Source organism: Triturus cristatus, chromosome 2_1, assembly GCF_964204655.1.
Source record: "Triturus cristatus chromosome 2_1, aTriCri1.1, whole genome shotgun sequence".
In the NCBI taxonomy this organism is placed as follows: Eukaryota; Metazoa; Chordata; class Amphibia; order Caudata; family Salamandridae; genus Triturus; species Triturus cristatus.
The window spans coordinates 236,854,667-236,880,859 of NC_140581.1; the positions used below are offsets into that span (position 1 = coordinate 236,854,667).

At 44.1% G+C, this 26,193-nt stretch overlaps 1 protein-coding gene across 5 annotated transcripts in view; it reads right to left on the bottom strand.

Annotated features, from left to right (window-relative positions):
• The window catches only part of PDZD2 (PDZ domain containing 2), a 1,178,280-nt gene that overhangs the window by 464,318 nt on the left and 687,769 nt on the right, over positions 1-26,193 (bottom strand). The window lies entirely within an intron of this gene.

Consider the following 26,193-nt stretch of genomic DNA (forward strand, 5'->3'; position numbering starts at 1 on the left):
GATTGTGTTCCACTGCTGTTGGGGAACGCAGAGGTGAAGTTGCTTTTTTTCCCACCCTCCCATCCCTTTAGACAGTCTCTTTTTGTGGGGCGGGGAAGGAGTCATGTTTGGTCACAAAACAGGTGGACAACCTTGGCGTCAGTAATTGAAGTGCAGGTGAATTCTGAATTAGGAAGCCTTTGGCTTAAAACCGGGACTGGGGTTGCCGTGGAGGTGTATGGAAGGGGTTGGGACTCCCGCTACAGCGATTGTCCCTAGTCTCTCACAGTACTCCATTACATGGCCCCGGAGAATGTCGGGGGATGGCGTCTGCGCCAAGGGACCAAGGTATGGCCCGGTTGCCCAGCCCCATCCCATTGGGTGCCAGGGGGATCCCTTCTTGGGTTGGCATGTTGAGGGTCCAGTTTTCATGCTGGCCCACGCTCCCCTTATTTTGAGAGGGCAGGTAAGTTCACCTTAGGATATGCAACTTGCAGTATGGGGTCCACGGTCCCGAATCATTTGGAATAGTCAATGCCATGGTGCCTGGGGGGTGGCCAGCCATGGCTCCTTTAGAGGATCTGTTGCTAGGAGATGACATGTATTAGTAAATGTAAATATCATGTGAAAGTTTGGATAATTAAATAATTCTATTGATATAAAATGTAGCGTTTATCTTGATTGTAATAAATACGGCCTGAGAATTGGAAATTCTCTAACGCAGTGATGGTGCCTGCGTGTCTCTGTCTCCCTTAAAGTAATCCCCATTTGGAGGGAGGGATGATTTGGGTAGGTCACGGGCCGGTCCCTCGCCTGCTGGTGTGTGGGTTACCCATGCATGTTGCAAACACATAAAATTAGGGCAAAGCAAATAGTGTGACACAAAATGATGAGGGCCCCCTGCAGCATGTGAATAGTGGCCCCTGAAAATTCCACGGTTGTAAAATGGGACAACACATGCCTGGACAACGCATGCCTCTACCACGCAGTCTCAACCACAACTTTTTGCATGATAAAGACATGATGGGTATCGAGACATGCGTGCTAAAGATCATACCCCTGCCCTGTAAACTGTCCCTTTTTCCCTTTGCCTCTTCTCCCCCTGGCCTGAGCACTAAGAATTAACCCCAAACACTACCCGGAACCCAGCCTCCCCCACCTTCAGCCTAAATATGTGTCCCCTACATCCCTAAAGTACAAAGACCCAGCCCCCACCCCCCCCACCCTGAGGCCTAAAAATGAACCCCTGCCCTGTAAACTGTCCCTTTTACCCCTGCCCCCCTACAATGTAACCCCTATACCCAAACCACTACCCAGACCCCAGCCTCCCCCGCCCTGCGCCCTAAACACTGTCCCCTACATCCCTAAAGTACCCCGATGAGGCCTAAAACTGCCCCCGCCCATAAAACTGTCCTCTTTTCCCTGCCCCACCTTGAGCTCTAAAAACTGTCCCCATGACCTAAAAACTACCTCAGCCCCCCAGCCCTAAAAACTGTCCTGAACAACGAAAAACTACCCACACAAGACCCAGAATCAGCCCCACTTACCGCACCACGTTCTCTCACGATCCTACCTCTTCCTGTGCCTGCCCATCCGCTCTGCAACTAGCCATTGCCTTAACCACACATAAGGCATATGCGTGATTAAGACATGCATAGTTCAGCTTGCAGGGAAACGACACAAGTGGCTTAGCCCGTGTTGTTAATTCTGTTAACCAACCCCACACACACTCCACAGATATGAATAGGCCTTAGACTCAAAAGGGGGCCCCCCTAAAGAGTAGGACTCCCCTGCACCGCAGGGGCAGCAGTGGCCTTCCTTGCCCCCCTATACAAGTGAATTTGGACGTCATATCCTATTAATAAAAGCTGGGTGGGACATTTGTTTTATTTAAGCATGTTTGCTGTGGTTTCAGAACGAATGCTCTAAAAGGTGGAAGAAAAGTTGGCAGAATACCTATAGTCTTGTGCAGCCTATTTCTTAAAATATTCCTGCCATCTTACAAGGTGTGATATCATCATAAGTTGATATGTTTCTAGATTTTACATTTTAATAAACATGTGGTGTGCCCATCATTGGCACTGTGCCCTGATAGAGCACTCCACCCTGCCCTTTTCCCTCAAGACTGGAGTGATTTTGAACTAGCACATTGACATCCAAAAACTACTACGCAAAACTACAGGAAAGAAAAGAAATTATTTATGAAAAGAACACTTAGTTCTCGGTAACTGATGCATGTGAGGTGGGTGCTCCCGCACAACCGTGTTTCTTTTACAGGTACACACGAGAGAAATGCTCCTCTCTCTCCAGTGCCCACCTTTCTGCCAATGTTGTTGCTAAATTGATTGATATGCCAATGTATCAAGACATAATGCATTTCATTAAGTAAAATATCAATTCATAACTTTTTGTGAGTAACAGCTACATTCAAAACATTTAAAATGTATGTGGTGAAATTAACTACTTCTGTATTTATTTGTTGAGATTACGATTATAAAATTCTCATTTTTAGAGGTTATAAAATGTTTCCTCAAATTCAACTTGGTCACAACAAATATACAGCCGCGTGAGTGTCCCCAGGCCTTCTTAAACCCTGGTGAATAATGGTACTTTTTTTGCAAATAAACCTCCGATTTAATGCCCACAGCACATATTTTGACTTAATCAAATTAGAATATTTTACGCTGATTAAGCAGATGTGCAAGCTTTAGTCCTCAGAGGAAGCAAGTATTTCTGGTGAAGCCATGAGAGCTACTTTAATTACAGGGTGATTATGACTAAAAGCAGAGAGGAGTTTCGAGTAAGGAAATATGAAACCTCTGCCATGCTGGATTTCAGTGATCTGGATGCAACTCTGGTCAGATATTGCAGGGGGCATGCTTCTGTAAGATGTAGTACAGAGAAGGTTTTGGGGAGCGTCTACATTTCAAAACACATAAATGAATACATATCATTCTTTTTGAGCATTAAGCTGGGCTCGAGGCCACTCAATGTGTATAAACCCCCAATTATACTCCCTGAACCCAATAAGAGAAGAATAAAGATATTTAGATGTTCCTGACTCCAGTTTGGACTGAAAGAATCGAGACAAAATTCATGATCTTTTATCCACACAAGACATATAGACGAAGGGGCAAGTTAGGGGCAGTTCACCTGGAACAAGTTAGCAATTTTGATCATCAAAGGGTAAGAATTGCAAACAGGCAGATAACTAAGAGTTAGCTGACCTTACCAGGCGCGGCCCGTGCAGGTAAGAGGGGTGGAGGATTTGACAGTCGACGGAGGGAAAATTAACTATTTATTTAATTTTCTCACTGCATCATCTGTCGGATCCCTCCCCCACCCCAGTGCTCTTACCTGCACGGGGCGCTAATGGACCTTTCAACATACAGGCTCAACAATAGCAAAAAGGTTGAAAAACTCAAGCTACAGGCCAGTGTCACCGGCTCTAAAAAATGTATGGTGCAAGAGGGCTTGGTGCAGATTTATATGGAGCAGAGATATGGGGTTGAATCATACAGGACGACTTGCGAAAGTGGACAATAGGTTTATGAGATCAGTACTCATGCTGCCCCGGAATGCCCCGTTGACACCAATGTGATTAGACCTTGGCCTAACGAATATACATGTGGCAGATTTCAAATCGTTGGCTTATTGTTTTAGGGTTTGGACTAGTAATTCCCCATCACCGCAAAGGCAATGTTTTAGACAAGTTAGAATGCAAGATAAAATGGGGTGGATATCTTGTTTTAAGCACATTAAAACTTGGATGAGTAGACTAAGAATGAATTAATCTTGGGATAATCCTGAGCAAATTAAGAAGGATAGTTTGGCATATCTAAAGAGTAGATTCTGGAACTGCCTCTGTGAACATTGGTTGTGTAAGAATGAAACAGGTGTGCTAACAGAGAGGTTTCTATACATTAAGGGTAATACGATGTTTGAACCATTTCAGGACAGAATTGAGCCACTGCAGGCGAAATCCATTTTCCTAGAATTTAGGTATGGAATTCTGCCACTAAATAGGTTTCATAGCAGATGGAATGATTTTCACACCCAACTATCTTGCCTCTCGTGAGAGGCCAGCATTGAAACAGAGGAACATTTCATCTGGTTTTGCCCTGCTTTATACTTCATTTAGGAAAACATGGATAATCCCAAACTGCTGTATGTTATCTATATTGCATCTGAGGGAAGTCATTAGGATATTGAAAAGTAACAACACGGAATGGTTTGTTTTTGCACTTTCCAGATACTTATAGTATGCTTGGCAATTGAGATGCAATATAACGAAGCAGGAGAAAAGACCCATAGATGTATATTAAGTATGTTATCTCAGTATGTGACCATTATAATTCTAATGCCAAGGTCATCACTTTAGATTACAGTAGATTGGTTCTTATTCTTATTTTAACTCCAGGTTGTGTGCTGTGGAACCTCCTCTGACTCTGGAGGCTAAAGATATAGAATCCAATTTGCTCACGGTTTTTCCTTCTATCACCACTGAAATGGTGAAACATTACCTTCTTGAAACTAAGTCAGGCTCAACCCTGGAACTGTGCGGACCGGCAGTTTTGTACATGGCGGCTGGTACTGTTGCATGCCCTGTTCGGTCCTTAATGAATAAGGCTAGATCCTCTGGCTCCGATCCATGGCTTTGGAGAGAGGCGGTGGTCAGGCCTCATCTTAAAAAGCTCAATCTTGATAATAAAGATCCGGCCAAGATTTTTGAGAGACACCTAAATGCCCATTTAATGGAGTTTGTGGAAGATCATGGACGATTGGCTAAATCTCAGTTTGACTTCCCGAAACATCATGGAACCGAAACCACTGCTGATTGAACGCCTACCAAAAAATGGGCATTACAGGTAGGGCTCTGGCATTGTTGTCCTCCTTCCTTAAGGACCGCTCTCAGAGGGTGATACTTAATCAGTACCAATCTGATGTTTTTTCCTTGTCATGTGGAGTACCACAGAGCTCATCTTTGAACCCGATTTTATTTAATCTTTACGTGTCACCACTTGCTACCGTTATCTGTTCTTAAGGGCTGCATATGCTGAGGACATACAGAACATTGTGTTGATCTCTAAGAACTAGGCCGCTGCTGGAGATAATTTTTCCTATTGCATGTCTGCGATCACAGGTTGGATGTAAAGGAATTTTCTAAAACCTAATGGTGAGAAGACAGACTACTTGCTCTTTGGGATGAAAGTCTCGATTTGGAATGAGAACTGGTGGCCAGACACTTTAGGTACTCTCCCTGCTCCTGTGGAAAAGGCTAAAAACCTTGGGGTGATTCTAGATAGCAAACTATCATTTAATGTACAGGCTAATCTTACGGTTGCGACCTGTTCCTGGCTCATAAGAAAATTAAAGAAAATCTTCCCTCTCAGTCCTTTTTCAGCATGGAAACAGGTGGCTCTGGCATTGGTCATGTCCAGAATGGATTATTGTATTGCCCTATATTTGGACTCGACTATTAGTACCCAGGCAAAACTGCAGGCAGCACAGAAAGCTTTCTGATGCTGTGAGGCATCGGTAAGTGGACCAGGTTTAAGGCTGCCTGCATTGTACATGAAGCTCTTCATCAAGCAAGCCTAGTTGGGATCAGGGAGATGTTCCACTGGTAAATTCCAGGCAGAAATCTCCATTCAGACCATCATAATCTTGTCATTCTCCCTAGAGACCAGAACAAGAAATGGGTAGGAAGAGCCTTTTCATTTGCTGCAGCTACACTCCCCCAGTTTTTTACTGTGATCAATGCACACTTGCCTTTTAGAAAGGCACTTAAGACCTGGTTGTATAATAATTCGGCAGCCCCTTACTAATATGTAAAATTTGAAATTGCTGCTGGTTTGCAGCAAACTACAGGGACTATATCGCCTTTTGCCTATGGTAATTGTCAAGCTTCATAAAACAAAAATCAAATCAAATAAAACTCTAATCACTACTGTTTAGGTTTTATGATTAATTTATATTTTTAACTGGATGGAACCATCAGGAGCATGGCCCTTAGAAAGCAAAAGCATCTATTGGCACTTTAATACATAAGCACTTTAAATGAACAAATCATGTTGTGTCCATACACGTGTGATGAACTTAATTTGATTTCGTTCTCAATGTTGCTATCATTCAGTTGTAAATTTTTGACCAAAATGAACACTGTATCCCACATGCTCAGGGATATTGCTCTAGTTTTAAATTGTCTGGTCTTAAATACAATTACTATTGTCTAGATGTTTTGATCATGCTTTTTTTAATGTAACTCTGTGGAACAAGACTTTTAGTAGCTAATTGGATTTATTGGCACTTTCATGCACCAGCACTTTTTATTTTTAGAACAAATGGAGCATGCTTCTATTTGCCTGCCTATTGTATCAAAACTAGCTAGAGTGAATATATTTTTATCGATCTTGGTTCTAATTAATGCTGCTATTAGCCTTTACTAGATGAGCAACTTGGCACCGAGCTCTATTCAGTTATATTGCATTGACTATGGACTATTGAACTATCTGCATCTTTTGTAGTAAGTACAATCGTTTCTAATATATGTCTGTAATTAGAAGAATATATGTATAGGCCATGAATTGCGACAAGGTCAGTCATGGCTGAGAATGTGATTTTAACATAGGGTTATGTGTCTATGAATTTTATATTCTTATTCTATATGTGTATGCTTTCATGGTTTATTTTTAAACAGAATAAAGAAAAAAAGATGTTGTCTATTGGCAATACTGTTGATTTTACAACAAGTGGACTTAGGGGCATCCTAATATTTAACAATATATTTAACAATTTAAAAAGGCATGTTGTGCATTGGCATGCACAACGTGACAGGCACCGTGCGGTGCCTGCCACCTTGTGCATGCCAATGAAGGAGGGTACCATGGGTACCCCCCAACACCCGGGGGCCCGCAACAGGCCCTCAAGCCAAAGACCGCATGCCTTTCCATGGAAAGGCATTCTAACGCACCCATCATAATATGGTGGCGGTGCCTGCAAGGCACGCCACCATATTATGGGCCAATTTTAAAAATGTGTCAATCTTCAATTAATACAAACACACTGGTGTAGCATGGAGGCAAGGCGCCATGTACTAATAGTTACACCAATATGTGCACAATCTTGCAGAACCTCACAACAGCCCCTAATATCATGCATTTTCCAGTCTTCCACCGATAGGACTTTGCTATATAAATACCACACATACATGCTGATCTTTCACATTCACTCAAAGTAATTATGGGTAGGAAACTTGCATATGGCTAGCACTATTTTTACTGCTGCCACAAGTGGTTTGACTTTCTTTATGAGAGAGCTGGTACCAGGTCATCTTTGCTGGCTTGTCATTAGGTGAAAGTTGGGCTTCGAGGCTGTCTAGGCGCATGTTATTGAGTTAGATTTGTACTGTATCTCGTATATTATACTTGGCAAATAACAGAAATTCTGTCTTGGTTGGGTGTGTGGGCTAAGTTGCATCTACTAAGGCTACTGTGCTGTGAGTCTGCACTGTAATCTGTCCATTCAGTCAGTTTACCTCGCATTCAACTAATCAGGCTCAGAGTGTAAATGTTTGAATTCCTGAAGGGAAAATTTAAGAAAATAATCATATATAAAACCAAAATGTGTTCAATTTCTAGAACATTTCTTTAGGTCTTTATTTTTCTTTCACAAGCAGGAAGATCTCAATCTTGCAAGGCTTCATTCACCAAAATAATATAGTATAAATCTTTCCCTACATGGTTTTGTCTCTCTTACCTCGAATACTGACAGTCCCCAAAACTGAATTCCTTTATACAAACGTTTTTGCTACATTAATAATATATACTATTATTTCCTCTGAAACTGTGCTGCCTGTTTCTATGAATTAATGTTAATTTGTGAGTAAAATGTTTTTACTTTCCCCTTGCAGAAAACTAATGATTAACTTTGCTCAAGTTTTAAAAAGAAAGCCGAGTTATTTGGGACAATGTTTGAAACTTACAGCTGAAGTACAAACCTGTCAAATCCAAGAGTGACCAATAATTTCACTTCTATGAACTTATTCTACTCAGTCCAAGACACAAGTATAAGTTTACTCTTTCTAATCTAACTTATCCCTTACTGAATGCTATGGGACTATTTGTCTTAAACAACATCTATAAAAGAGATTACATCTGATAGCCCTAAGAAAGCGTATATGAGCAAAAGGGGGAGGAAAGACTTCATCAACTGTTCATAAGGTTTTGTTTTTTTATATTTAACATTAGCACTAGTGTTGTATAATAAGCATGTAGTTTAGAAAAAGTCAGATGCAATGAAAATTGGAGGCCTAATAGAAAAGCAATGAGACCTTTCATAGAAATATCGCATAATGTATTCCAGCCTTCATGAGCCAACAATGTTTGGTAGTGGAAATATACCCAATACTATCCGCTGCTCTTTTTTTTTTTTTTTATACACAAAATAATAAAATTAACTTTAAGAATATTCACTTGATGCTCTACTACGGTTTTAGTCCACACCTACACACATTTTTTAAAAGAAACAAGTTGTCACGCAAGTCATGAATCTAAGTGCCTTATGTCATCACACACGATATACAGTGTCTCTTCATTATATGTATGAACAATAACATAAGTAAGACCACTCCTAGCATGTTCCTACCACTACAAAGTAAAAAGAATACCGGCTATCATAGACAAGGGACGATATTGTGGTGACCAAGCTCTCATATTCAAGTCTGATACATACGTTTGTAGCTGTACCCATAACAGGTAAATGGGGCTTTGGAACAATAATTCTACTCAAATGCATTCTGACCAGATTTCTACAGTTTCAAAATTCCCAAAAATCTTGTTCACTGGATGTCAATAGGATTCAGTGAGAATGCTAATAGCTTTTGCATAACTGATAAGCGCCTTCAGCTCATTTTAGCTTTCTAGTTTTTCTAATTCTGTCCTTTTAGTTATGGTGACTATTTTACCACAAACAAATGTGACTCCCAGTACACTATAAGATGAAATAGTATAGGCGTTGTGTTGCACAACTGGTATGCACCAACAACTATAGCACAACAAACTCAATTTTCAATTTGTTTCGAGAGCAAGCCACATTGAAAGCTGTAGTTTATTTTTTGATGAACCATAGGTATTACCTAGGAATGCTATTTATAGAGGTACAGAAGGTCTTGGGGAGACAATTAGCTCCTCTGGTCTGCCCTGAATTACCAGTCACCTTACCTTTGGCAATTGTTTTACTTGTCAATTTACAAAATGTTTTCAAAATGTAATTGCATTCATTAACATTAAAATATCATACGAATTGTAGTTTATTTAATTGAATGAAGGCTAAAAACATACAGGAGTTCGATAATTATTAGTTGCTGTATCACAGATACAAATGTTAAGTGGATAAATGTACTAATGTGAAGGCATCACTTGAAAGCAGTCCTGTTGGAAACAAATCATTTTTTTAAAGAAGATATCGGAAGGTAAGGATTTATGAGAGAAAGGTTTCTCAGTGTGTACCTGGATGATGGTGGATATTTGGTTTCAGTGAATTCAACTGAAATGTTGCAAAAACAATACAAATGGACATCAGTATAAAATGGATCGGTATATAGTTTTACCACATCTCAGCAAACATGAAATAGAGTTTTGGGGAGAGGGTAAATATGAATATAATACACTGACTTCAAAACAAAATACGATGAATAGCAATGCTGTGATAACATTTTTAATTTATAGTTGAGGTTACAGCACCTGGTAACTTTAAAACCAAGCTGAAAATGTCTATGGAATGGCTATATACACTTGATCAGCACTGTAATGAACATATAATTTAACATAAATATACAAAGTTTTCATCTTTCATTTGAAACATTTGTATTTCTTCAACAGGGTGCACTTGTTTTAGGGACAGACGGGCTTAGCACAATGATGTCAAAAAAGAATTCTAAAGCCTGAAGCTCTCATCTGGTAGAATTTGGCTGGTGCATTCCCTATTTGCAGCTTTGTTTCTTGCGACTTTGTTTCAGAATAACATGTGCTGGAATATTGGCATAATCAATGTACAAAGCACTGAATAAATTAAGGTATTCTGAAACACATACTTAAAGCTAAGATTACGTAACTAAAATACACATAGTACATCCTTTTTTATCCAGTAAAAATGGTTCCGGTTGAGATACAGTCTTCCTTGCTGGATTCCATTCCAGAATCATCACGTAGTTCAACGTGTCTCAAAACTAAAAAATGTGACCATAACAAAAAGTGCTGCTCAGTATGGCTTTGGCTGAGTCAGTACCAACTCACATAATTAAGTGTTATTTACAGTTAACTGGCCTGATAGAGTTATTATTCAGAAACAAGAAAAGAACTGAAAATGTCACAATCTTACTCTCAAACAGGGTACACCCAATGCCTGAAGTGTACTTGCTGGGATCTCATATGGGATGAAAGCAAATTTCAGCTATCAAACTGCCCAGGTTCTGCCCCACATAGCGCAATTAAAACAATCCAACATGGAGTAAAACTATAGTTATTGTATTCAAGGGTACATAGAAGGGGGCTGCAGAGAATCAAGAAAAGTGTCTATTAATATAAACATAAGAATGCCGGTATAACATGTTTCTATCTCACGTTATCAATATTTCTACTTGTATAGTTGTCTGAAGCGTCGGAATTGAAACCTGGAAAATCTAGAATTTAAGTTTCAAAAAATTAAATTATAAATGTTCTTATGCTTTGGAAAGTCTAATTAAGGTGAAGGTTAATCCGCCAAAAAGAAATACTCTATCAAAGTGTCCCTGTCAACGACAGAAACCATAATGAAAAGCGTGCTATACATCAACTACAAGTTATTATTCACTTTAAAATAATTCCAGCACCATAATTTAAAAAAAGGAATCCGTATGTAATCCATGGGTGGGCTTATGTTTGTACAATAAACTACCAGAGCAGATTTCTTTGCACAAGTAGGTGGCATTAACATATAGGTTGGTACCCAAGGTTCAGACTGCATTCAAAACTCTCAAAAAGAGGGTCAAACTGTTTCAACAGACCAGGCACAGATAAGAGTTTTGATCAAAAGACTTTGCTTTCACTGGATTCGAATTTCACCCTTTCACGATATTTTTAAAAAATCACCACACCTTTAGAAGATGCTTTCTCAATTTGAATTCAGACCTTATGCTTTCAAAACAATTAGATACATTTTCAGTGCTACATTTTAAGCAACGTTTTATTTGAAAATCCATTTCTGCGGATATCTGTACACTACGATGGGTCACATTTAACTGTTAAAGCTGTTGGCTCAGAGGTGTTTGTTCAGTGTGCTATTACCTTGGATTTCCTATGAGTATTAGCAAAATGACCTGTCACACGGAACCAGAGATCTCCAGTCTAGAATGCATACATTGCAGTTATCCTTGATAAGCCCAAGCGTGTGATAGTAACCCTCAATTAATTGACCAACTTAATTTAGGCAGTCATGTATCAATGTTTTTTTTATTTTATTCCAGACATCATCCCTACCCTGTGTGTATGTAACACTGGCATTTATGTAGAGTATACAGGTGTTCAAAATTTTCATTGCTTTTTTCATCTAAACCTAGAGCAGCTTTATGACAATTGGTACAATTACTATATGTTTTTGTGTGTTCATTGCATTTTGCTTTTGGCATTTTATTTTTGAGCCCCGTTAATGCCAACATTGGACAATATATGACACATTATATATAGTTTAAAAGAATCTGTATGAAGTTTAGCATAAGTGGAAAACCTAAACATTGGAAGTTGGTTTCTCTGTTTTGTTACTCACTGTGCATATTTTGATTTTTCACGGTTGTAAAATTATATTCCAAAATTGATTGTATTAGCTCAAGTAATTCTGCTGTGCTTTTAGAACTCAAGTCAGAATAGGATGTGTTTCCATGTCAAATACCTGAAATAGAGTCAACTAAGTATAGTGTAGTTATTGCAGATTGTTTCAAAACATACTCCTAGACTAAGGAAGAATACTTTAATCTGTTGAATCCCAAATTGGTAAATACGTTCTTTGATTGTACACTTTTTAAAAACCTTTTCCTGTACGTATAATTTATTGATACCTTTCTCTTCACACAAGGCTAGACATTTGTTAACTGATTAGACCAAAAAGACTCTTATTCTAATAGTTAAAATACAGTAACTGGGTGGAGTTCTTTCGATTTGCAACAAAGTTACACAGTAAGACAGAAAACTATTGATCTCTCTGTCTATATATTTGTGTATTTACATATTTGTGTTTCTTTATATGTATGAACTAAGAATTTACTCAAGTGGTGAAACAGAGTTTTATAAGTTCGCATTCAAAAAATGTGAAGGGAACATTCTTTTTCATGTTTAAATAGACCAAACATGGCAGTTTATGTAAGAAGACATCAATAAAGGTGCTTACAGTCAACATCGGGTTTGATGAAGGATCTACGTAAGAACATAAAAGAAATACATATGAATTATGCAGCTATGTCTTTACTCTTATATGCAAGACTCTGTATGCTGCATGATAATTCAGTGCCATCAGCTGTCTCCAAGCATTCATGCTTGGAAATGCATGCATGTGTATTTCATTTTACTATTATCCATTCTAAGGTATTTAATGAAGCCATCAGTTATTCCAAAGGGTAACAGGAGAGTTTACAAAGGTATCATAACAATAAAAAATCATACATTGTAATATGAACAAGCAATAGGTCTAGCCATCCCAAACAATAGAAAAGAAAAAGAATAAAATATTAAAATTACAGTGAAGTCTATTTGAAGTAAAACAAGAAAAGCAGTCCGGATACAGAAAGTAAAAGTATTGAAAGATTGTTTCAAATATTTCACAGACCTCTGAATGATAAGCATATGGGAAACAAAAACATTGCAGAAGATTGAGGTTTTACACACATAATGCTTCTGTGCAAAGACCTGACAATGGGTGGTAATCCAGTAAAACTTTAACAATCTACAGTTGGAAAACATTTGCTGTACCTGTAATGCCTTAAAACTACATGTGTGGATAACTCTTGCATAATGCTTTTATACATTGCATTTGCTCATATCAACAAGTGTCAACTTTAAAAATCCTCAATTAAAGCTTGCAACTGATTGTATGTTAATGACTGCTGAGGTCAGCAGAGCAGGGTCTGGTAGTCATCCCCAGAGTCAGGAAAGCTCGCTGGGGTGGGAGGAGTTTCTCCCTAGGTGCAGCTAAGGCATGGAATTCTCTGCCATTGCACCTTAGACAACTGCCGGACCTCTTGTCCTTTAGGAGGGCCTTAAAGACGTGGCTCTTTTCACACTAATCACTTGTTCATACACTCACTGTCAATCAGCGCCAGGACACCTCTGGGTAACAGTGCGCTTTATAAATGCGAAAAATAAATAAATTAATTAATAAATTGGACTCCAAAAACGTCGATTTGAGAACAGGAGAAATAAAAAAGCATGTCTAACATGTATGTCTATGGAAAGTAAAAAAATATAGGGATAAAAAGTCACCTTTGTTATACCTTACATTTGTGAATTGTGCATACATACAATAACCCCTATCTTAAACGTCCATCTTTTTTTTTTACTTAAATCCATGCTTTTTTCTCCTACATCATGTTGTCCAACACCATTTTAAGGAGGACTATAACCCATACCCTTTATACTACCTTCCATGCTACTATTCTCCTACACTTTATTCTAACAATATCATTTACAACTTCGAGGACTCTAGCCTAAATCCTAAACTTCTACTAATCTTAACCCCATCCATTACACAAACTCAAACACGTACCCCAAAACTAATACTGACCATAACTGAAGCCGTAACTATAACTCTTTTCCTCACCTTTCCTTATTCTAATCCCAAATCAACCTCAGAAAGGTAACCTACTGATAACGCAACCCCATTCCTAATTCCTTACTCCTAACTTAACATTATCTCTTTCTCCTAACTCATGCACTTTACTATACCCCTTAAACCATACCTTACTTTCACTGTAACCCCCATGCATAACCAGAACCTAATCCCAAACCCCACCTCTTAGCCCAACGCTAACCCATACATTTCTTTTCAGAACCTTGTTGCCTATTCTACTTTTTGGAGATCAGTGTTCTCATTTAATTTTTTTTACTGTGAATAGTGTAACTTGGCTTCTGTGCTCCTTTAAATTAAAATACTACCTATAAACTAAAATACAAATGTTCACTGGATAATAGGCTATTTAACCATGAAAGTATGTATCCTGTTGTACTATTTCTGAACACAGGGAAACATGAATATTTAGCTTTGTGAAGCTATTGAGTACTTCACTGTGGAGATCATTTGAAAAATGTCTTAGTACACTTTTATGTATATATTATTTCATTTATTCATAACATTAAATAGGAACTCCTGCAGTGAAAAACAATTTCTCTTTGTACACTAATAAAATTGTAATGGGCATAAGAGGGGAACTTATTTTATTTCATTTTTGACAGAACACTCAGCCCCCTTACAAGAATTGAAGCATCAAATGCATTTTTCATATTAATGCCATCATTATAATTGGTAATCATGAAAATCTCTCACAAGATCCATGACACGCAAAGTTTAGAAAAATGTGTTTACACTCAATTGGCAGTGCTAATTATGTGGAAAAAATAATTGACTAATAGTGAGAAAATTTCAAAATTCATTCTACTTCAAACAGATCACTATTTTAGATTTAGTCAGACTTGACTGAGAAAGATTGCATTAACAGTAAATGATACGGATCCAATTTGCAAAGACAGACATACATTTCCCGCTACATGGCATACTAATACGTAGCACAAATATTCATGATTGTTTCACTTAATCACAAAACTCCCAAGCCAAAGCATGTATGATACGTAGCAGAATATAGGCATAAAAATATAAATTTTCATGTGCATCTCTGACAGACACATTTGTTCCTTAACTTTACGTTTGTGAATCCTCTGCTTTTTGGAGCTATTACATGCAAATTGTAAATATATCTTAACTCCCAATTTTATCTTTCAGATGTAAATTTAAAAGTTCAGCTGAATTTAAGAAATGCATCACATGTCTGTGAACACCTACTAAGCTCTGACTCTGTTGGTGTTAACCTCATTTGCATTGCTTTTTCTACATCCACTCCATTGCCACTTCACTGGTAATCCATACACCCACCCATCAAGAAGACATGATTGCAGAGCTTCCTCATACTTTACTTAAATAACACACACATGGTATTAGGTTATTTTGGAACTAGATCTAGCTGTCATACTCAAAACTGACAACAAGAGTCAGAAACGGCTTGTGATATCAGACAGTTGAACACATGAGGCGTGCAAGACAATGGTGTCCTTTTCAGTGATGTGACTGGGCCATAACAATAAGAGCTATGTCACATAGTTCTAATGTATTCTGACTTGCATAATTTAAAGTTCCTTAAAGATCAGTATTGACCCTCCTAAAGGAACTAACTCAGTTCTTTCGGCTGCCAGGTCTTCAATCCAACTGGGATATTTAACTATTGCCATTGAATGACCTAAACAACATGGAACTGAATGCTCACTAAATGGCTGAAATAAGATGGGAGGCAGTGAAATGTATCTAGGCAGTCAGGTATATTAGGTAGATTACTAGACAGTTTTCCTGGAGGTCCATATATCTGCAGCAGGGTTACTCCAGAGGACCACATGGCTGAATACTTTGAAAAGTAAATTAGACCTTGACAAGTGTTTCCCTCTACATTCTAAAACTGCCTTAGGGTTAGACTGTAGAGCGTAAGTTTTGTTCAGATTTTCATGAGTGAAATGTATTTGAAAAAAAACTATGCCGTTTATAGAGATTGAAAACACGGAATTCAATGTGAATACTTTTCTTTTTTTATTTTTTTAAACAATACTTTACAGAAAAACATTGGCCAACAGCTCTGCAGTTAGATTACAAAGATGAGACCTATTGGCTTTGCCAGTGCTTGTATTTCCATCTTGTTGATACAGAATGATATGAGTTATAATATTTCTGTTAATGGTGTTTTACAGTGACACATGCAGCTTGAACATTTTTTGGTATATGGTGGCATCCTATCATAATTCTGTACGAGGATCCCAAATGACTATTGGGTGCCGGGGATGCTACCTTGCTTTGCTGAACTTGGTGGTGAACTCCATCATAACCTGAATAAACCATCCTACTTCTTCCACCTCTGCCAGGATCAATTCTTAAAATGTGCACCGATATATATTTAACTCAAAGAATTATGGAACAAAGATATTTATTTCACATTTTTATTCTCACTCGGAGTGAGAATGCTGCTGCTGAGAACATAAAAAGTTGAAGGGCTTACTTTACTAATTTAGAACAAGGTTTTTTTTATTTTAAGACTGGGGTGATATAACAAACAAATCAGGGGAAATACTTTTACACTATGCTTCCTGCCTGTGCATTAGGAAGTGGGTCAGACAGTATTTGCACCACTGGAAAACTTGGTCCAGGCAGCTTTCACTCTGTTTGTTGTGTTTCTCTAATAGAAAAAATAGTGGAAAAAAGGTTTGCTATATACAAAAAATGATATTCAGGCACCAGAGGTCTTTCATAAAACCTCAACATGTGAAATTATTTATACAGAAGCATTTTGTGATACATCAAGTGGGGGCGGAGAAAAAGAAGGGTCCCAAAACGTGTCTTCGCCAATCTGTTTTTCCATGGGAAACTTGATCAGTGATGCAGCTAAAAACTGTGAATGGATTCACACCATATCTGGCAGAAAGCTAGATCTTGGTCTAGAAAGCATGCTTTTTGTGTTTTGGGGATTATCCGTTCACTAGTTTTTGAGCAATAAATGCTCAAAAATGTTTATACTTAATGCTGCGGAGAATCCGCAGACCCAACAGATCTCAAGCTGAGACCTGAATGGCTGCCACCACATCACAACGATGTGGCGTCGGCCATCTTAGGACTCTCGACTAAGTCCTGAGTCCTAGAAAAAAGTTACAAAGAGGTATAAGGGACAGGATAGGAGTACCCTAGCAATTTATTTTGCTTTAAATTCGTGGAGGGTCAATGTTTTATATATTTTTTTAAAAGGGAACTCCTGCACTACTTATAAAAATACATAAACAAAAATATTTCTAGGAGAGGGCCAAGGCCCAAGGGGAAGGAATGGTGCAAAAACATATTAGGGGGCAAGTAGCCGATAAGAGGCCCCTGGTCCACATCCCTGGGGCCAAACTTCAATTACATGGGATGGAATGTGTCCCCCTCTCCCTGAAACTAAAAATCCCGCAGCACCCTATCCCCCCCCACCCCGACCAATTTCAAATATAGGGTTAGGGCATGCAGCTTCCCTTCCCTGAGCCCTGCAGTCGACTCAATCTCCCGGAGTTGAACTTAAATAAGGGGGGGGGGCACGCAGACCTTCTCCCCGAGCCTTGAAAGGCCCGGAGACACCGTCCTTTGAGGCTGGCTCACTCACTATGTTCCAGAGAGACCACCCACTGGACACAGTAGTTTCCCTCCCTGTGAGAGCATGAGCAGGTAAACACATATCTGGTCCCACCTGGCGGTAGCTTTGAAAATGATGAGGTCCCTGGCAACCTAAAGGCTCGGGAGGATGGATTCACCCCCCCCCCCCCCTTCTCCATTAAAAAAAAAATAATAATAGGCCCTGAGGGTAGAGTCCCCGGGGCCTGTAAATACTTTGGGAGGAGAGAGCATTAAAAAAATGGGTGCGGACAAGACAGCCGGTGGAGCAGTGGGGGCCCCTCCCTCTGTAACCCCTTGTGGTTGGTTGTTCCCAGGCCCTGTGGCCAACCCCATGCTGTGCACAAACGAAGGGCCACAGGTGTGAGATGGGTGTTTTATGCAAAAAAAAACCAAAGGTTAAAGTGATGTTATGCTTAGATGAAAATGTCAGCTAAAACATAACACTTTCAACACACAAAACCATTGAAGTTCGCTAGTTATAGTTATCCCGCGTAACTATAACTCGTGCCCTGCAGTAACTATAACGCGTGCCCTAAGGTAAGGAAATCATTTATAATATCACTGCAACATTTGCAATGAAATTATTTTTTTTTTTTTTTTTTTTTTTTTTTTTGAAACCGTTTATTACATCCATAAAAAGGTTACAGTTATGGGCCTACAACCGCACGGCCGGCCGCTAGAGCATCACAAATATAGTACATACAGACAGTAAAAGTCTCTCAGCGGTGTACAGTAGAAACACAGGAGTAATCAACGGTGCAGGCCTCACGGCGTCCTGCCACAGAGTACGGTTTCATTTTAAAGACTAACAACAACAACAAAAACCACAACCGCACGGCAACCCAAGATTCAAGGTGACAACACTTGCTCCATAGTGGGGGATCCAGAGTGGCAGGAAAGATCTGAAGAGGGGGATGGGAGGAGATCAGGGACTGGGGGGCCGCGTGCCCGCGGCCGAGCAAGGGGGTCCAGCTAGGGAGACGGAGCAGGCGAGGCAGCCGGCAGCTGTGGCGGCTCACAAATGCCCCCACGGTAGGCGTTCCAGGGGCCCCAGAGTTTCACCCACGCCCCAGGCTTACCCCTCGCCACATACACCACCTTTTCACGGAACATACACCAATCCATGTGCTCTTTCCAGGCCGACACCGCAGGGGGCCTCTGGGATCCCCACAATTGAGCAATATCACGTTTCGCTATCATGTATCCCAGAGTCACCCACCGCGTCTGCGGAGCCGAATAGTCATTCGGTTCCCATACATTCAACAAGCACCTCCTCGCTTCAGGCAGCAGCGCTACACGCGTGACCACACGCAGGACCTCATGCACACCACGCCAGAATCGCTCCACCTTCGGGCACTCCCACAGTATATGCATAAAAGTCGCCAACGCACCACAGCCACGCTTACACAGTCCGTCCACGGCAAAACCCATACGTAGAAGCCGTGGCCCCGTCACGTAGACCCGGTGAAGGATCTTGAGCTGGACGAAACGAAGGCGAGCCGGGATGGCCACCTCTTTTGGAGAGGCCACCGCGGACATCCAATCCTCGTCGTCCAGCTCCAGCCCGTCGGCCACCCAAGCCTCGCGTAGACTAGTTAACAGGCACGATCTATCATTAATCAGCTTCTTATATATGAGGGAGATCGTGCTGTCCGGGACATGGCCATCCAGCACTCTGTCCTCCAGGGGGGAAGACTCCGGAATGGATGCAACATCCGGGAAGACGGAGCCCAGCGCATGGCGGACCTGTAGGTACCGAAAGTACTCACTGCCCTGCAGCTGGAACTCCGCCTGCAGCGTCTCAAAAGTTTTGAATCCCCCCCTCGTCCAGAGATCCCCCACTGTGCTGATTCCGATCGCGTCCCACTTCTCGAAGCCCTTTGATGTCCACAGGGAGCCCAGCCTCTCGGAGGCATACAGTGGAGACGCCCGGGTCAAACGGTCCTTCCACCCCATAGCTGCATTAGCCGCGTGCCAAACCCGCACCATGACACGCGTCGGTCCCGTCAGACGGGAGTCGGGCGCGCCAGAGTACAGTGCTCGATTGTAATCGCCACCGGGAAGGAGCATCTTGTCCATCTCGAATGCCGGGATCAGGGCGGGCCCGTAAAGGCCATGATTAATTGCAGCTAGCTGGGAGGCCCAGTAATACCGTTTAATGTCCGGGAGGGCGACCCCTCCATCGTACCACGGGAGCGTCAGTTTAGCCAGAGCAATACGCGGCCTCCCGTCCCAGAACAGGCGCCGCTGAAGGCCCTCCACCTCACGAAAGTAGCTTGCCGGGACCATGTCCATAGTGTTCTGGAGGGCATAGAGGAAGCGCGGCAAGGTCATCATTTTAAACAAGGCCGCTCGACCGAGCGGCGAGAGCGGGAGACGCCGCCAGCGTACCACATCCTCCCTCAAACGCTGGAGAGGGGGCAGCAGATTCCGCTCATAGCGGGCCTCCGGGTCAAGAGTGATATATATACCCAAGTACCGGAAACCCTGGGAGGCAATCTGGATCGGGCAGTCCCGCGGCAGGACCGGAGCCTCCCCGGAGAGTACGTAGACACAGGATTTCGCCCAGTTAATGACTAGGCCTGAGTTGCGACCGAAGGAGCGCAACACATCAACTAGGACGATCAGGGACTTGCGCGGGGAGGCGAGATACAAAAGGATATCGTCCGCGTAGAGGGACACACGGTCCTCGTGCTCGGGGGTCCAGCGGAGACCCCGGATGGAAGGGTGCCACCGCAGCCACTCCGCCAGGGGCTCCAGGGCCAGGGCAAACAGAAGAGGCGACAGGGGACAACCCTGTCGCGTGCCCCGTCCCAGCGCGAACGGGGTCGACACACGCCCGTTCACCACCACCTGCGCCATTGGGCCCGAATATAGTAATTTGACCCAGCTGATGAAACCCGGGCCGAACCCAAACTTCGCGAGCATCGCCCAGAGATATGGCCATTCGAGCGTATCAAACGCCATGGTGGCGTCCAAGGACGCCAAGATGGCTGGCTCCCGCACAAGTGGAACACGCGCAAGCACGCCGTGCAAGCGCCGTAGATTAAGCGCCGTGTTGCGGTGCGGGATAAAGCCCGATTGGTCTTGGTGGACCAAATCGCCCACCACGCCAACCAACCGGTTAGCCAACACCTTGGCGAGGATTTTGGGCTCCGCGTTCAAAAGCGAAATCGGCCGATAGGATGTGACCCGTTCACGGGGCTTTCCCTCCTTATGGATCACCACAATTGTAGCCAGACGCTGGTCCGGCGGGAGGGAGCCCTGCGAGTGAGCCGCGAGGAACATCGCACGCAGGTGGGGCGCCAGCACATCCGGGCGTAGCTTATATAGCTCAATGGGAATGCCATTGGGGCCCATGGCCTTGCCAGATGAAATCGAGCGAATAGCTGAGGCAATTTCGTCCGAGGTGGGGGGGACGTCCAGCGAGTCTCTGTCTTCCGCCGTAAGGGAGGGGAGTGCAATATCCCGAAGCAGGGCAAAGGAGTCCGCTTCCGAACAGGGAGAAACAGGGGAGTAGACTCCGCGGAAATAATCCGCGAAACAGGAGACAATGGCTTCCGGCTCCGTGGCACACGCACCATCCACGCTCTCAATCAAAGGCACCACTCGGCTCGCTCTCTCTCTCTTATCCAACCACGCAATCAATTTACCGGCCTTATCACCCACATCGTACAAGCGCCCCTGCTGCTCTCTACCAAGGCCCCTGGCCGCCTCCGTGACGAGGGCCCGGTAGGCCGCCTGCTTTAACTGCAGAACATGTAACTTGGCGTCTGTTACCCCGTTCCCCAGGTCACCCTCCAATTCCGCAATCTCGGCCTCCACCCGGGTCACCTCCTCCCGCTCGCGCCGCCGGGCATTGGCAATAAAGGAGAGGGCCTCCCCTCTAAGAACCACTTTGAAAGCCTCCCATAGGGAGAGGGCAGATGGGACCGACCCCTCATTCTCCTCAAAATAGCGCTGCAAGGATGTGATCAAGTCTGCACGAATGGAGGGGTCGCGCAGATACCAGGCGTTAATCGGGGCCACCCTGCCATCCCCCCTCGGGATGACATCGAAATGCAACAACAATGGGGAGTGGTCTGAAATACCCCGTGCCAGATGGCGCACCTCTCCCACCCTCCCCGCATGGGCTGCTGGGACAAGGATGTAATCAAGCCGCGAGAGACTGCCATGGGCCCCCGAGTGGAAGGTGTATTGTTGCAATACGGGATGCTTTAGGCGCCAACAATCCACCAGGCCCAGTGTGTCTAAAAGGCCAGGCAGCCACGCCTGTGCCCGAGGGAGGTCCCTAGGGGGATGGCGATCCATAGATCCAGAAACAACCGCATTAAAGTCCCCTCCCACCACCAAGAGGCCACTCGGAAGTTCCAGAAGGAGGCGCCCCAGGTCCGCAAATGTAGTGGCCTGTAGCCCAGGCGGGACGTAAACCGACACAAAACTGAACACTCTACCCTCCATACGTCCCGCCAGAGCAGTGTAACGTCCCCTCTCATCGTGGTGCACCTCATCAATCTCCAGCGGGAGCGAGTTCCTAATCATAATACCCACCCCCCGCGAGCCCGAGGTGAAGCCAGAGTGGGCCGCCAAACGATATCCCCTCCGATTCATTGCATGAAAGGTGTTACCTATAAGGTGCGTCTCTTGCAGAAAGACAACATCTGGTGAAATACGTTTTAAATACTGCAGGACCACACCACGCTTAATCCTATCCCCCAGACCGTTAACATTCCATGACAACACCGTCAAGTCCCTACCCCCCATCATACGTCGAAACAATCGGTCGTCCCCCACCGAGCAGTCTAAAGACAACAAAACAGCTGCAGGATTGCCTTGCGGTACAAACAAACAACACACCCCCCCCACCCCCCGGTCCCAACAAAACTCCCCCCTCCCTGCACCCCTGCATGAGCCCAGACAGCCCCCCCCAAAGTGCAGTGTGCCTGTCGCCCCATAGCTAAATACTAACTAGTCCCCCAGAGGAGGAGGGAAGCCCCCAGCAGGCCCCACACGACCTCCATGGGAGGGGAACCTACAGAAGCAGTATGTGGTGAAGGAACAATGTCCCGAGCAAGGCAATACAGTCATCCCTCAATTCTGATCCAGCGGGCCCTCCTCGCCAGCCGCGCTCCCCCCACCCCCCCGGCCCCGATCCCCAGGCAAGGTGTCCAACCAGTCCCCAGCCGCCTCGGGCCGGTCGAAGAGGTGCGTGCGACCATCCACCTCCACCCGCAGCTTAGCCGGGAAGAGCATTGAGTACTTAAGATTTAGGTCCCTTAAACGACGTTTGACGCCAATAAAGCTCTGCCGCTGCTTCTGGACCGCCGGGGTAAAGTCTGGGTAGAAGTTGACGTCCATGTTGTCCAACCTGACCGGTCCCTGTTGCCTGGAGGTCTGGAGGATGGCATCTCGGTCCCGAAAATTAAAGATTCGGGCAATAAGGGGCCGTGGCGGGGCACCGGTCTTAGGGCGGCCCCCGGGGACGCGGTGGGCACGTTCCACCGCAAAAAACTTACTCAGCCCCCGGGGCTGGAGGTGGGTCAGGATCAAGTCTTCCACGAAGAGGTCCGCCGCCTCCGCCTCACGTCCCTCCGGCACACCAATAATGCGGATATTATTCCTCCGGGCGCGACCCTCGGAATCCTCCAGTCGCCGGTCCATCAGGGCGCTCGCCTGGCCAAGCCGGCGCACCTCCTTCTGGAGGGCCACCACGTCAGTCGTGAGGCTCATTGTGGTGTGGGTCAGGGAGTCGACTCGGTCGTTTGTTTTTGACAAGTCCGCCCTCACAAGTCCCACATCCACCAGGACCGAGTCAATTTTTTGCGACAAGGTGTCAAAACGCTGGTCCACTGAGGCCTTCAGTTCAGCGATGGCGCCCATGACGTCCCGGAGGGTTAGATCCACTGGATGGGCGGGTGCCTCCGTCGGGCCCACCGGGGATGACCGCGTTGTCTCCGGAGAACCCTTTTGGAGCGTGTAGCGGTCCATACTATTGGCCTGGTGCGCCGTACCACGGCGGGTCGTCTTCACCTTCGCCCGGTCGCCATCTTGTTTGGTGGCCATGCTGGCCCTTCCACCGTCGTGCCAAGATCTCCAAACGGGCCGTCACACGAGATCACGGGTGTCAAGGGGGCGACCACAGAGCTGCGGGTCGATCCACCGCAGGCGGGTCAGCTGGGCACCGGGACAAGGCAACACCACCGCACCCCGCTCCGCAGCCCGACCTCGCCAGAGAGCAAGGAGGGCGCAAAAGCGAAAGTGAAAGTGCGGGGTACGCGAGTCGCCCAGCCCCGCTCGCCGCTGTTATTCACCTTGTCCCCGGATCACGCCACTACTCCAATCCGGGGGGCCGGTGAGGAGAAGGCCGCAACCTTCAGTCGATGTTCCCACCGGTGTTCGGGGTCCGATTCGAGCCCAAAAAACGGGTAATGCCTCAGCTCGGGTTCCCCGACACAGTCCCCTTAACAAGGACAGGATATTTCCAGGATTTATTCAGGAGGTCGCGGAGGTCCTCGGGAGCCTCGCACCTACGCGGCCATCTTGGTTGCGCGCTAGGCTCCTCCCTCCTGCAATGAAATTATTGATGAGAAAACTGTGCATGACTGGGGAGCGAGTTATAGTTCCCAAAGGGTAGGAGTTATAGTTATTTGAGATAACCACAGAAATTCACCGGTTCTAGTTATGTTAATTTAAAGCAGTTGGATGGAGGATGCCAAGGAGCAGACCATATGAGGGCACAGCTAACAGACCATCAGGATAATGTATCTATTGTGCCTACCCGGGAGCAACAATGGCCCAACCAATGTACATGCTCTGAAGAGTCTACGCAGGACCGAAAATGGCCCAATCGCATCAGAGGTGCTGTCAAACAACCAATGTCGGTTTTCCCTGCTCTTGGTTGCATTTCACATGCAGAAAAAGTGCAATATTGATTTGCCCTGCCTTTTACACCAGTGACATTTTCAGTAATATGGGGCCAGATGTACTATGTAAGTGCCAGGTGGCCGACGGTGCATCTGTGATAACACTGCTTTTTATCACATTGGGCCAGATGTCTTTATCTGTTAAAGTGGGAGAAGGCCATTGAAAGGATTCACAAAAATCCTGTCCCATTCACATTAATGAGGAAGAATTTCCTGTGTAAATCCAGGCAGAGCAAAGATGGAGGCCAACGGGGGCCATCAGTCCTCCATCTCTGCATTCTCAAAACGCTATCACTGCAACCCGTCCCTTGAACCGCAGGAGATACAATAACAAAATGGCTGCATAAAGCAATGGGACATACATGCAACAGTCCTCTGATAACCTTTCAACGGTTGCGTCAAACCTCTGACGTATTTCCTCATTTGTCGCAAGGATGAGGAGTGGTCTTCCTTTCCCATCCTTTCTTCATTCTGATTGGGATTAAATCGGGTGTCCATGAGTGTTTGGAATCTTGAGGCTGTGTGGCCCCTCCCACATTGCATGGTATTAATTGGCACAAAGCAAACACAAGGTGATCATGCACGGATCACTGAAAATGTTTAGACACTCGCCCCCAGTCACAGATCTGGGTTGAATCCATCATCGTTCCTTAGCTCACTTTGCCACCTCAGTACAGACCCAGCTATAAGCTAATCAGTCTTGACCCTGCGCCTCATGCGAACAGTCCAGTCTGAACTGTCAAGCCAGGTTTTCCCTGGACCAGAAACAAGGATTCTGGGACCGATTTCGGGGTAACACCCCTCATCAGCTAGGCTAGTTTAAATCCAGTGGCAAAGTGAGCAAGGGACCCACGTCTGGGCTCACCTTGCCAACGTAGGGTGAACAAAGCAAACACAAGGTGATGATGGACGGAGCACTGAACATTTTCCGACGCTCACCCAGTCACAGATCTGGGTTGAATCCATCATCGTTCTTTAGCTTACTTCGCCACACCAGTTCAGACACAGCTATATGCAAATCAGGTCTTCCCTGGACCAGAAACCAGTATCCTGGGAAAGGTTTCAAGGTAACACCCCTCATCTGCCAGGCTAGCTTGAATCCAGTGGCAAGTGAGCAAGGGACCCACGTCTGGGCATTCTCTGCCAACTTAGGGCAAACAAAGCAAACACAAGGATGATGGACGGAGCACTGAAACTTTTTAGACACTCACCCCCAGTCACAGATCTTAATTGACAGATAATTGGCGCAAGACTCTGTGGCCGGATTTAGGTGCAGAAAGTACACAGTCCTGCCATGTAAACAGAGTTAAAATGTGAGAAGCATTAAAACTCTGGCACGCAGGCGACCAGGAAAGCTGTTACACACCCACTCAACAATTTATTTTTTCACACCAACAGATTTCATTTTTGTTTTTCTGCAGTATTTCACAGATGCCTTTACATACGTGTTTAGTGAGACTATAATAAAACAGTTTTCAATGAATATGCAATGTCCTTTATTTCTACCACTCCACTGATTGCTTTGTTTTTTCAGGACATTTCTGATGGCATGTATCAGGTTTTTGGATCAAGTTTTTGAAGAAAATAAAAAGTACTCTCTTGATCAAGTTATGATTACAAAGGAGACAACAATTCAGATAATAGTTTTCACTGAGTTGCATGGTGATACCAATATGGATCAGAAACGACAGTCCCATATATGCAAGACAGATCCAGAGAGGGGTACCACTCTTCTTCCTGGATCCCTTGCCACATACTATCATCCATAGACTCCACAACAAATGTAACACCTATGTGAAACAAGCATTTGCAATGC